Genomic DNA, 14,586 nt, shown 5'->3' on the forward strand with positions numbered 1-14,586 from the left:
GAGCACTGACTTCTTTAGATACAATAGATCTCAAATCAACATGGACAACGTCAATGAAAGTTTGTGAGACCTCACAAATTTCATCAACGCTGTCTTGAGATAATAATACTCTTTCCTCTACTCTTTCATCTACTCTTTCGACTACTCTTGCGTATGGCTTGACTACTATACGATTGTTAGATTTTCGCTGAGCCATGATAACTTAATAAAAAATTATATACTGAAATAAAGAAGCAGAAGCTGAAACAAAGAAGCAAAAAAAAATGTTGTCCACTGCTAAGTCTACTTCTACCGTGACGTTAATGCGAGAAGGAAAGAGAACCTTGTAGGCGCTGATCTGCAAATTATTGTAAAGAAACCTTCCTTGTTATAAATGATAATCTGAAACATAATAATAATAAATTCCGTGTTAATAATTTAAAATACTTGATAATGTAATACATACATAGTTTAAAATACTTACATAAAAAAGTGAGTTGATGAAACCCTTACACAAACGTCTTCCACTGAATCTGTTTCGAATATTGAATCTGTAAAGAAAATTTTATGTATAAAATGGTTGCTGTTTATATTTAATATTATGAAAGTATTATTGAAACCTACATCAAAATGAACTCCTTTTCCCTTGTTTCTCAAACACACACAGCAATCTGTAATTAAAATATACAGAATCCTTTTCGAATGCCTGGTTAAACCTCTACTCGTATAAGCTATCACTCTAGGTCTGTTGAATGCTATTACTGCATTCAGTGGTTCAATGACCGGTAATTCTCTACTGCTGGTTTACTATGAGCTGTAATTCTGTAATTCTGGTGCTGGAGGTGGTGTTGGAGCTGGAGATGTTATTGAAGCTAGATCCTGAAACAGAGTGACGGTCCCCTGTTCTGGGACTACCTGAGGTACAGTAGGTTTCAATTATGCCTTCTTAGTTTGAACGTGTCGCACTCATATGTTCCCATGGGAACATATGAGTGCGACACGTTTATACTAGGAAGGCATTTTTGAAACCTACTGTACCTTCCTCCCTACCACAAGTTATATTCCCACCACTGTCACTTATCCCACTAATATTTTTTCTACTGTTATACTGGCGTCCTCTACGTAAAATATTGAAGATATAATAAAGTATTCAGAAGATAAAGTAGAACTCTAATGGTAATATCTATAGTTTATAACGGGTGTCTTACTATTGTTGTTAATATTTGAGGAATTATTATTAATTTTATTACTCTAAATGAGGTTATTTTATTTTATTATTTTATTTTTATTTACTTCCGAATCAACAAACTAAATAAAAACACACGTTACTTTGTTGTTTAAATTATTTGCCCGAACGCCAGAGATATTTTATGGAAAAATATTCAAACCTAATATTTAAATTAATGTTATGCTAGCTCAATCTTTTCAAGGAGAGCGCGGGGTAAGAGAAATCACCAGTTAATGTTTAAATCTTGATATAATAATAATAAATTACAGGTCCAGACGGGACCTGTTCAAAAGTTACACAAATGATATGTCGTGAAACAAAGAAAATTGACAAATGTTAAATTTTTAATCGATTGTTCATCAGGAGACAACACTTTTAATTATTTAGAGACTCACCGGAGATACGCCGACGTCCCCTCATGGTCCCACGGCTCATCTCGACCAGGAAAAAAGCACAATTAACGTTATTTTTATTAATTTTTATGAGAAAACGGTCTACTGCGACCTGTCAATATACGACGCCAAAATGAGAATGAATTAAATGGCCGACGGGGACGCCGAAGTCGACGCGCATCTCCACTTCGTGGTGAGTCTCACGCGCACTTGTTACATAGATTTTCCGATGGTAATCGATGCGCGCCAGTCAGTATTTAGGTAAATTACCGACTGTCGAGATGAGTTCATAAAAGTTCGTTTAGTTTCCGCGAGGGGCACTGCGCGACGACGTCCGGTTAGCAAGATGGCTGCAGCTGATTAAAATTAAATATTTTTTTTATTACAGCTGATGTCCTCGGCGATGGACTTCCTCTTTCTGTCACTTCGTATGACCGGTATTTATTTCCAGTAATAAATACAAGTAAACAAATTACTTGTCGGACTAATACGAAGTAATCTCTCGGCAGTAATCCCGATGTTTGGTAATTCCGAAACTCGCAATGACATAATATGATAAATCGAGTATCAACTTCTATTGTTTAATTATCATTGTGTTGACCAGCGATCTGACTGTTCGCTATTTTACAGGTTTGATACAATGCATTTAACAAAAGTGGATTAATAAGAGAATATTTCTCGGAAGGAGAAAATAATGGTCGATTCTCAATTTGACGTGTATAAGAAAAAGGTTAAAAGTCAATTAATAACAAGAATTATTAATTTGTACGCGGCAAATAAAATGCCGCGCTACAAGTTATACCTTTGAAAGATAATATTTTAACCCTTTTTTTAACCTTTTTAACATATTTTTTAACACTTTTTAACCCTTTTTTAACATTTGCAACATATTTTTAACCCTTTTTACTTTTTTTCAATTATTTTTGTTATTTATTTATTAAAACACGTTTTATATATTTTTAAATTTTCATTCTTTATTTATTAACACATGCTTTACATACATTTTATTTATAAAACATAGGAAAACAGATAGTTATAAAAATTTTATATTTGAATTTTTTAAAATTCAAAATTCAAAATATAAATTTAGTTATATTTACATTTTTATTTGTTACAAAAGAAACTTTTTTTTTTAATCACACCTACTTTTCTTCATATTTACATATTTATTTTTACAAAAAATTTCTTTTTTTAATCCCATCTACTTTTTTTAACCTTACGTGGTATATACCACCTACTTTTTTTTAACTCTAGGTGTCATTTTTTAAGCTTCCGGATCATCTTTAGTGTGTCTTCTCTAAACCCTCAGGTCAATTGTTTTTAATTCGGATATTCTTTTCAAGCTATTTTTCCTGGGATCTTTATTATTTCTTTTCTAAACCTCCGGATCAATTGTTTTTAAGCTGCATATTCTTTTAAGGGTATTTTTCCTAGGATCCTTAAACATTTTAAAAACTACAACACCTCCAGGTTTGAATATAATCTTCTGTAAATAAACAATATTTGTAATATTAAAATAAAACATATATTAACTTTTTAAATTTGATTTCAAAATATTAAATAAAAATACATACCATTTTATAATATTAATTGATTCTTATTTTTTATTATAAAAATAATAGTCTTCACTATCTCTTTATTATGAAAATAATATTTTTCAATATATTTTACACTAGAACTACTATTTTCACTACGAGAATACTTTTAACGAAAAGAACAGTTTTCACGAAGAGAACAGTTTTCACAATGATAGGTAGACTCAAAGTATATCCGGAAAAATTTCCAAAAATTTACCCCCACCCCAACCACCCACCAACATATTTAAAGTTTGTAAAAAAAAATGTTGAAAGTTTCACCTATTTTTATGATAGGGTTCACAGGTAGCTGTAAAATTAAAAAGAACAGTTTTTAATGAAGATCACAGTTTTCACAATGATACGTAGACTTAAAGTATATCCGAAAGAATTTCCAAAAATTTACTTCCCCCAACATATTTAAAGATTGTAAAAAAATTAGAAAGTTTCAACTATTTTTATGATAGGGTTCACAGGTAGCTGCAAAATTCATAAGTATCTTTAAATCTGTCTGAAGGTTTCTTAGACAATGTCTTTATTCTATTCAAGATGCAGGTTGAAACATCTATTTTTATGATAGGGTTCACAGGTAGCTGCAAAATTCATAAGTATCTTTAAATCTGTCTGAAGGTTTCTTAGACAATGTCTTTATTCTATTCAAGATGCAGGTTGAAACATCTATTTTTATGATAGGGTTCACAGGTAGCTGCAAAATGTTTGTTCCTGTAGCTTCAAATTTTGCATTTTCAAGGTGCGACGCCACTTGAACTTACCTGTAGGAAAATTAGCTTGTCAGAATATAATAAATGAGGTATCATTGGAAAGGTTATTAAATTACCTTTCGATCCATAGGTCACAGAATAAAATTCAACAAAAATTGAGAGAGTTACAGTCGATTAAAGATGAAATTTCATGACAATTTTGATGATTTTTAGACATTTGAGTAACTTCTACTATTTTTTTCTACATCAAACAGGAAAGAATGTTTAGGTTTTAATTTTTTTATTGATAGACTATATCATTACACAAATTTTGAGCCCTTGTGGACCTCGATTGGATTAAAAATGACAATTCTACACTAAATTTAGTGAACGAAACTACATTCTTCATTTTTAGTATCCCTTAAACATTTGCAGCAAAAATTAAAGTAATAAAATCTAGTTAAGCTCTAAAGTTACTAAAATCACTAATAAAGGATTTCTGAAATCGTAGATTTCGAATCCAATGTTAGTTTTCTAAATTTCAAAATAGCGGATCCAATATGGCGGACAAGTTTTTAAAAATCGATTAAATTCGTCTTAAATTCGTTACTCGGGGGTTTTCGGGGTCGCTGATTACGAATCTGATGTCAGATTTCAAAAATTAAAAATGGCGGATCCAATAGGTGCGAATTCGATGGAACCTGTGTAATTTAAATATATACAAATCAGGTACCCTACCAACGCTCAGTATCTTTGCAATATATTTAAATCTATGCAAATTAAAAGGGTTAACTAATTTGAATATATGCAAATCAAGTACTCCACTAACGCTAATTAAAAGGGTTAACTAATTTAAATATATGCAAATCAAGTACTCCACTAACGTCAATTAAAAGGGTTAACTAATTTAAATATATGCAAACTAGATACCCCACTAACGTCAATTAAAAGGGTTAACTAATTTAAATATATGCAAATCAGGTACCCAACCAACGGCCGGTAAATTACCCACATATACCCCACCAGCGGTCAGTAAATTACCCACATATACCTCACCAACGGTCGGTAAGTAGGAATCTACATTACTGATTTTATCCAGAACCGGCCTAGCTATACTACTTTAATGCCTCATTAAAAATATTTTGTAATATAAATAATTAAAGTAAATTTAATGAAAAATAAATTACTCAAATGTAAATAAATTTAAATTTTATATTAAAAGAAATTGATTGAAAAGGGTCAGCATTTCCCTAACAAAAAAATAAAAACTGTATTATATTTCTTAAACGTCTCCGAGAAGTAAACCGTTGAAAAAAAAATTGAGCCTCAATTAGAAAGAAAGTTATTTAATAAAAACTGCAGCTGTGTAGTGTTTTACATGACATTATAAACATGGGCCGCGCACAGTGGGATTTTTTACAGTTTACTGTTTAAAATTGTCTAGAGCCTTCAAATATTATTAGATTTTGATGTTCTTAGTCTTAATCTAAAGGAGACAAAATTTCTAAGAAATCCCTCAAAACCGATTTTTGATTTACTAATTGTTTAAATTTTTTTGTTACTCCATGTTAACAATTAACAGTATTATTAATAACAAACTTAATTATTAACTTTAAAATAATTTTTTACCATAAGACTGAATCCTTTTCAAATCAGGCAAGTCGACTAACATTAACAATAAGTTATAGATTTACCTGTCGTTAAAATATATTATTCTACATAAAAAATAAGAGTCACGTATTTTTTATTTTTCAAAAACGATTAATTTAACGAAGTTATGCACATTTGAACTTTGAGTGGTAAAACTCGAATGAACAGTGAAAAAAATTGTTTTGCTTATCATTCTTTTTCTTTTGAGTATAATTTAGTTTTCTTTCTTGGGTCTTGTAAATGGTCTTGTCCTTTTCCAAATTCCGTTTGAAATTTGTAAAAATATTAAAAATTATCAAAATAGGGGATGATTTTCTGAAAATAAATAAGATCATTTTTCTCAAAAACACCACATTTTTTTATTATCAAATTTTTACCACAAATTTTTAAAACAATAATGAACAATTCCTATGAATTTCATGCGGGCTAAACCATTCTGGCATTCAGAAGAATTTTTTTTTTAAATATTTATTTTCACAAATTTTTAAATTGTTGACGTGCATTTTTAAGAACAAATTAATTGTTATAACATTTTATTTATTCTCGAGAGTTTACGTCAATAATGTTATAATTTATTTATTTATTTACTAGCAAATGAATTTTTATATAATTTAACAGGAAAATCGTTAATTATAATTAATAATAAACACGAATATTTTAAAAACTTAAAAGAAATTCTTCTTAAAATTAAATCATTTTTAATATTTTCAGTAAAAGTTATTAAGAAAAGCTTCATTACTTCCAATAAAATTTAAAATAAATTCTTCAAAACTATTCAATTATTTTAAAAAATTTTAATAAAAATCTTGTCACTGGTGCCACTACCCTACTGAAAATCATTGAATTCTTATGTGAAGTATTTATCAAAAAATTTAAAAATTATTTAATTTTATGAAGAATTGAATTATTTTCAATAATTGTAATAAAATTCTTTAGTCACTTTATAAATAAATAATACAAATTTTCGTACAAAATTAAATTATTTTTATATATTTAAATAATAAATTCTTATAAGGATTTCATTTATTTTCAATAAAATTTTAATTGATTTCTTTGACATTTTAATAATTTTTAGTGTGAAAATTCTCCGAGAAAATTCAATTATTTTTAAAAAGAATTGAATTTTTCACTGGAGTTTAATTATTCATAAAACTTTTAATAAATTCCAATTTAAGAATTTAATTTTTTAAAAAAGTAGGGGAGTGTAAGATATGGTGGCGGACACTTTGTTTTTTGCGTCTCTTTCTCTCAAGAAACAATATTTTTCAAAATTTCAAAAGCAGGCAGTTGCTGACATCTATTAAGCATATTTATATCAGAAGCGGTTGTTAAAATTTAAATGCAGTGAAATTTTACAGCTCTTGGCGCAAAACAGTGATTTTTTTTATTTTTGAAAGTTGTAAGGTATGGTGGCCGATTTGGTGTATTCAATTTAAATATTATAGAGATGTTAAAATCATTTTGTAAAACTACTGGAAATGATGAAAAATAACAAAAAGAGAAAAAACTGATGATTTTACATTATAGAAAAAAGGGTTTCACTTCAGTTATGGTTACAATTTGGACATGCGAAGTAGCTGGTGACTGTTTTAACGCAACTAGAATAGAAGAAGACCGCAAGTGTCACATATTTGAGAATTGTTGCGGTGGAGTTCAAGAGGCATTAGTACACAAAAAATGCAAAGACAATTGAAACTCGTGCAAAAAAATGATCCGCCACTGTACGTTACAAAAATTACGCCATCATACCTTACAAGCTATTCATGGAACTATGATGGTGTTACTTTCATACTTCGCGAATTCAGAAAAATGTAAAATACAAAAAACTGTTGTCCAAGGTCTAAACAATACGTTCCATATATTATTTATTTACCTGACTTAATTCTTAAAAAATCTTCACTCTGGCACTGTTAACGCACATATCCAATAAAACTTTATAGTTTTTTTTCACTAATTTTTTATTTAAAATCGCTTAGAGTACGAAGCACGCAATTGCTCATTAATACTACTGCATATAAAATGTCATCATGATAAAAGACATCGACCATAGTGATAAGGCGTTTCAGATGTGACGTTACGTGCCAGATTTGACAAGTCCGCCCCATACCTTACACGCCACGATACCTTACATTCCCCTAATGAAATTTTAACAGGAATTTAATTATTTTAAATACAATTTTTATTTATTCTTTTCAAAAATTCACTAATTTTTTTAAATTTTGCAAAAAATCAATTATTTGTAGAAATAATAAATGCTTTTGCAGGAATTCAATTATTTAAAAAAGTTTTAATGTTATTTAAGAATTTAATTATTTTCAGAAATAATTCTTGTAAAGTATTTATAAAAAAAATTGAAAATAATGGAATTCATTTTAAAAATTTTATCAACATTTTTTCAATAATTGAATTCTTTCGAGAAAATGTAATATTTCCAAAAAAATTCTCCTGAATGCCAGAATGGTTTAGCCTGCTGGAAATTCATAGGAATTGTTCATCATTATTTTAAGAATTTGTGATAAAAATTTGATAATAAAAAATGGTGGTGCTTAAGAGAAAATTAATATTATTTATTTTCAGAAAATCATCCCCTATTTTGATAATTTTTTATATTTTTACAAATTTCAAACGGAATTTGAAAAAGGACAAAACCATTTAGAAGACCCAAGAAAGAAAATTAAATTATACTCAAAAGAAAAAGAATGACAAGCAAAAACATTTTTTTCACTGTTCATTCGAGTTTTACCACTCAAAGTTCAAATGTGCATAACTTCGTTAAATTAAGCTTTTTTGAAAAATAAAAAAATTAGTTACTCTTATCTTTCATGTAGAATAATATATTTTAACGACAGATAAATCTATTACTTGAAGTTAGACGACTTGCCTGATTTGAAATGGATTCAGTCCAAAATGAACATAAATTACTTAAATAAACATAAATTTTTCGGCAAAAATCAATTTTTTATAAAGAAGAATAAAAGTTATCTATTTGTTAATTATCATAGTTTGTATGATTTTTTCCAAAAATATTGTTAATTAACTTTTAACAAAAAAATACAAACAAACAGAAATTCAAAAATCGCTTTCGAGGGATTTCCTAGGAATTTTATCCCATTCAGTTTAAGACCAAGAACATCAAAATCAAATAAAATTTGTAGGCTCTAGACAATTTAAATCTTTACATTTGTGTAAAATATAATAGTAACATTAAACTTAAGGTATTTGTCGCGTAAATTCGTTTTCGTCAGTTTTTTTTAAATTTCACATAATTATTCTTTTGATATTTATCTACAAAATAAGGCCTATTAAAATAAAATTGACCGTCTGTAAGTCTCAAAAAATGAAATCAAAGTTTCGATTTTTAACATGTACGGTATAGGAAAACCATATGAAAACCACATATTTTTAATTTTTGCACTTATACTAATCGTCAGATTTTTTAGAAAAACTAAAGTTTTATTTATTGAACCAAAATGAACTTTTATAAAAAAAATGAAAATTTTTCACCGTCTCGTTTAAAAGATATTTAACATCAAACTTGAAAAACTATTTTAACATTTATTGTAAGTGACAGGTGAATTCGTAAACGTGGCAATAGCGCTTGTTAAATACTACAGCTTGTCTGCTACTTTTGGCGCGAAATTTTAAAGACGGCCATACGCCAAACTTGCGACGTTGCCACGATCGTTTTTCATGCGAGAGGTTATGAATATACTTTGAGAACATCTGTGTGTCAAACTGTACGTCCGCAAAAGTTTTTTGGAAACTCGCATTCATAATCGTTTCATAAGTACAGTCAACGGATACCAACTTTTGAGAGTGACCAGTCGCGCGACAAATACCTTAATAATAATAATACTAATCATAACTAATTCTTTGTTATAATATTAATACTAATTGAAACTGTTCTTTGTTATTATCGAGTTTTTTCTGTCTTTGAAGCCTCATAATTGAAGATTTATTATGTTTAAGGGGCAAATTTTCTCGAGTGTACCAAAGTCAAAATTGCAAGTTGTTGGATCGGGCTAATATTTTCACAGTATTTAGTAATATGTATGACTAATAAACCACCAAGTAATATAAGATTTTATATAAAATTGTAGAGAGGCAAAGGGGGTTGAAGATTTTGGATAAGTATGAACATTAATTTTTCTAAAAAATTGTAGCTTCTAAACAATAAAGTAAAAAAAAAATTTACCTATATGTTTTTGGTATAAAATTTTTTTTGATTTTTTAGGAAGGACCCTCTTTTCTTTTTTTTGTACCAAAAGAAAGCTTAAGATGTGTACTTTCAATATCTAAAACGAAAAAAATGACCCTTTTTTCGAATTATTAATTAATTAATTAATTAATAAAAATTGAAATATTTTACAACAAAATAAAGTTAACGCAATTCTGCAGTTACTACTGTTAAACATTACAAAATCCGAATCCAACAAGTCCAATATGAAGTATTTTGGATAAATTGACGTTTTATAAATAATTATTAATAAAAATTAATTAACAAATGAATATCATTTATAAAAATAAAGATAAAGTGTTAGTTTTTTTTAAACAATTGTTTATACAATTCTATTTTTAAAAAAGTGTATTCCAGTTATTTACATCGATTGTTTAAATCCGATGAAGTTTTAAAAAAAGTATCCGCCATATTGAATTCGTTTAAATTTTTATAATTTTTAACCTGAATAATGTATATGCTCCGAAATTTTTATTTTTTGAAAACTACTACCATATTCGTAATTAGAGACCCCAAGAACCCCTCCTAATCAGTTTCAAGTGAATCCGATGAAGTTTTAGAAAAAGTATCCGCCATATTGAATTCGCCATTTTGTATTTTTGAAAACTACTATCATATTCGTAATTAGAGACCCCAAGAACCCCCGAGTAACCAGTTTTAAGCGAATCCGATGAAGTTTCGAAAAAGTGTCCGCCATATGGGATTCGCAATTTTGAATTTTTAAAAACTATTATCATATTCGTAATCAGCGACCCCAAAAACCCCCCAAGTAACCAGTTTCAAGCAAATCTGTAAGGTTTTTAAAAAAATGTGCACTTGCTGTATATTATTTATTAAAAAGTCAACTTTGAACGCCATTTTTGATCCGCCATTTTGTTTTTTTTTAATTTTTATTTCACAACATTTTAGGTTAGACATTTTTGACGCGATATTTTAACCTTTGAGACGTATTCCTTCGCCATAAATAATAAAAAAAATTTTATTTTCAAAAAAAAATCTTTAAAAAATTGTGTTTTTATAAATAACTGTATGTAATTTGTTTATTTATAAATTTTCAATATATTTTATTGCAGCGTTCGAAAGAGCGGTTCCTAAGCTTTAAGAAATGTCTATTGCAAAATTTATAGCAATCCGTTTTCATACTAAAAATTTTTCCCAAAGTTCGGATAAAATTTTTGTACATTTAGTCCTTAAAGGGTTAAGGTACCACTACACTTTAAAAGGTTCTTAAAAACCAAATTTCTAAGATTTTTTTCTTAGCTATTTTATTATAAATATGTAAAAAAAACTTTTTGTACAATAATACACCAGAAAAAAAGATAATATGAACAGTAATATAATGAGCATTAAAGATAAAAATATATTGAGATCATATTATATGTGACACGGGCAGTTTAAAGGGACCTACGGTCCGAAAAAATCGATTTTCATTTTTTTATTGATTCTTATAGTAAATAGGCCGCTGTTTCTAACGCATTAATCGCAGCTTTCTAGCTGCATTAGTTTTTTCGGGGGTTTTCGGGGTCGTTGATTACGAATCCGTTGTTAGTTTTTAAAAATTCAAAATGGCGGATCAAATATGGCGGATGACTTATTTAAAAATTGATCGGATTCGCTTGAAAATCGTTACTCGGGGGTTTTCGGGGTCGCTGATTACGAATCCGTTGTTAGTTTTTAAAAATTCAAAATGGCGGATCCAATATGGCGGATGACTTTTTTAAAAATTGAGCGTATTCGCTTGAAAATCGTTACTCGGGAGGTTTTCAGGGTCGCTGATTACGAATCCGTTGTTAGTTTTAAAGAATTCAAAATGGGGGATCAAATATGTCGGATGACTTTTTTAAAAATTTATCGGATTCGCTTGAAAATCGTTACTCGGAGGTTTTTAGCGTCGATGATTACGAATATGATGATAGTTTTTAAAAATTCAAAATGGCGGATCCAATATGACGAATGACTTTTTTAAAAATTGATCGGATTCATTTGAAATTCCTTACTCGGGGGTTTTTGGGGTTGCTGATTACGAATTCGATGTTAGTTTTTAAAAATTCAAAATGGCGGATCCAATATTGCAAACGAGTTATTTACAAATTATAGGGATTTGCTTTTCAGAATTTTTAAATGTATGGTTTCAATACAAATATGTATATGGTCTTTTAAATGAGCAAACAGAATATTCATAACTTTATTTATTTTACAAATTTACTTTAATAAAGAACACAATAAATTAAAAGACGTGAGACAAAGAAAAACACGATAAAGAACTTAAGATTAAGCATTTAAAAGATTATAAACTTAAAAAATTCACAAATTTAGAATGTTTAAAAACTTTGTTCTTTAAAATTAATTCTGCTTCTTTAATATTTTTTTCGTGGATTTAATTTTTGTATCTGATATATCAGTTTTTCTTTGCTTTGCCACGGTAACCAAACTCTTTTCTTTTATTTACGCGCAGTAAACATAAGCTAATACTTCAGTTCTGACACTAATGACAAAATGTTAACTTTGTTCCACCACCGATGGTGTTTGTTACATAATAAATTAATAAATGCATCCTTTAAAGCTACTGCATTAAGAAAAATGCTTGGAATAAAATAACTACAAGAACAAAATAACTATGACATTGGTAAGAACAATTAAACACATCATTAATACAAATAAATACTAGTTTACATAGAGATCCAAAAACCCATCTGTTTCCTAATCATCGACCCCAAAGTACCCTTAAAGTATAAATTAATATGAGAATCCAAACATTTTTTTAAACTACGTTCACTATATTGAATCCGACATTTTGAAATTCGGAAAAAGAACATCGGATTCTTAATCAGTGACCTCGTTTTCGGTGTCAACGAAATTTTTTAGTTTTACACGAATTCGAACAAATTTTAAATTTTGTCCTCCATATTGGAACCGACATTTTGAATTTTTAAAAACGAACATCGGATTTATAATCAGCGACCCCAAGATCCCCCGAGTAACGATTTTCAAGAAAATCCGATCAATTTTTAAAAAAGTCATCCGCCATATTGGATCCGCCATTTTGAATTTTTAAAAACTAACATCGGATTCGTAACCAGCGACCCCAAAACCCCCGAGTAACGATTTTCAAGCGTATCCGATCAATTTTTAAAAAAGTCATTCGCCATATTGGATCCGCCATTTTGAATTTTTAAAAACTAACACCGGATTCGCAATCAGCGACCCCAATAACCCCCGAGTAACGAGTTTCAATTCATTAAAACGTTCACAAGTATCAAAATCAACTTGCTAAACTTCAAAGTCGTTTTTCTCGAAATCTTTTTTTCGGATCGTAGGTCCGTGTCACATATGATGTACTTTTAGCTTTAAATTAATGTAAAATACTTGAAAAAATCTCTTTTTCAAAAGTTTGTCAGTATTTTTGATAGCTGTTATCTGTCAAAATAACATTCTGTTCTAGGGTTTGATCTTTGTAATGTAAAAAATATTTCTATTTCAGAAAGTAAAGGTAACATTTCTTAAAAATTAACATTTTCTTTGTTTGACAGTTTTCTTTACAGCTGTCAACTGTCAGAAAAATTAACATAGTCATATTAGCATAGCACATAGTCAAAACTGATTTCATTGAAAACTTTGACAGTCTAATTTTCCACTTTTGTAAATAAAGTGTAAAAATGTTAATTTTTGTAGGAGAAATGGCTGTTACAAAAGTGCGATTATTGTGTTTGGTTTGTTTACCTTTTGGTTTGTTTACATTTCACAACTTTGACATAGCCTTAAATTAATGTAAAATACTTGAAAAAAAATTAAATACTCATTGTCTAAAGTTTGACAGCTGTCATCTAACAAAAGTTAGAATATAAAATTTGAAGAAATGTACTAAACCTATGTTATACCCCATTTAAACTTTAACCCTCTACAGGCACATTTTTTAAATTTAAATATATTTTTAATGTCAGATAAATAAAAAAATATTGCTTCTTTTCATTTTTTAACAAAAGAAAAAAAGTTTTGTTTTTCTCTCTACTTTCGAAAAATCATAACAAAAACTGTTTTTTCAATTTTTATTGAAAAAATAAAAATCAACTGTTTTTTCAATTGTTATTGAAAAAATAAAAAAAACTGTTTTTTCAATTTTTATTGAAAAAATAAAAAAATATAAACAAATTAAATTTTTTTAACTTTGGGTATAATAAATTTTGTTTGCCTTTTTTAAAAAACATACCTGGAAATGATAAGTAGGTTTTGCAAAAAGTTTCAGAGTGGGCCTGACAAGTTTGATGAGTTTAAACAAATAATTAAGCTGCCTGTGCAGATCGCTTGCACGCGGCACACTAGAATTTTTTTTACAATTTACTGTTCAAAATTGTCTAGAGCCTACAAATTTTATCGGATTTTGATGTTCTTAGTCTTAAATTAAAGGGGATAAAATTCTTAAGACATCCCTAGAAGCTGACTTTGAAATTTTCATTGTTTATGTTTTTTTGTTCTTCCAAGTTAAAAAATTAGAATATTTTTAGATAAAATCATGTTTACTTTTTTTCCATTGCACGAGATCAAAATCAGCTTCTAGGGATGTCTTAAGAATTTTATCCTCTTTAATTTAAGACTAAGAAAATTAAAATCCGATAAAATTTGTAGGCTCTAGACAATTTTGAACAGTAAATTGTAAAAAAAATCCCAGTGTGCCGCGTGCGAGCGACCTGCAGGGGCAGCTTAATTATTTATTTAAACCCATCAAACTTATTAGGCCCACTATGAAACTTTTTGCAAAACCTTCTTAGCATTTCCAGGTAGGTTTTTTAAAAAAACAAAAAAAAAGTTTCATACCCAAAGTTAAAAA

General features: G+C 28.5%; 2 protein-coding genes across 8 annotated transcripts in view; one reads left to right on the forward strand and one right to left on the reverse strand.

Moving 5' to 3' along the window:
* LOC122512039 overlaps positions 1-5,538 on the reverse strand; it is an 88,638-nt gene extending 83,100 nt beyond the window's left edge. Inside the window, exons 1-3 of one of the 7 annotated variants that reach the window (XR_006302588.1) lie at positions 5,504-5,538; positions 3,456-3,483; positions 2,719-3,085 (exon numbers count right to left, since the gene is read on the reverse strand). The gene's annotated coding sequence lies outside the window, so the exon portion shown is untranslated. The other 6 variants (XR_006302585.1, XR_006302586.1, XR_006302584.1 and 3 more) reach the window with 6 other exon arrangements.
* The window catches only part of LOC122512037 (four and a half LIM domains protein 2), a 279,184-nt gene that overhangs the window by 49,098 nt on the left and 215,500 nt on the right, over positions 1-14,586 (forward strand). The gene's annotated exons all lie outside the window — the stretch shown is intronic.

This window comes from Leptopilina heterotoma, unplaced genomic scaffold (genome assembly GCF_015476425.1).
Source record: "Leptopilina heterotoma isolate Lh14 unplaced genomic scaffold, ASM1547642v1 Lhet_92, whole genome shotgun sequence".
Taxonomy (NCBI): Eukaryota; Metazoa; Arthropoda; class Insecta; order Hymenoptera; family Figitidae; genus Leptopilina; species Leptopilina heterotoma.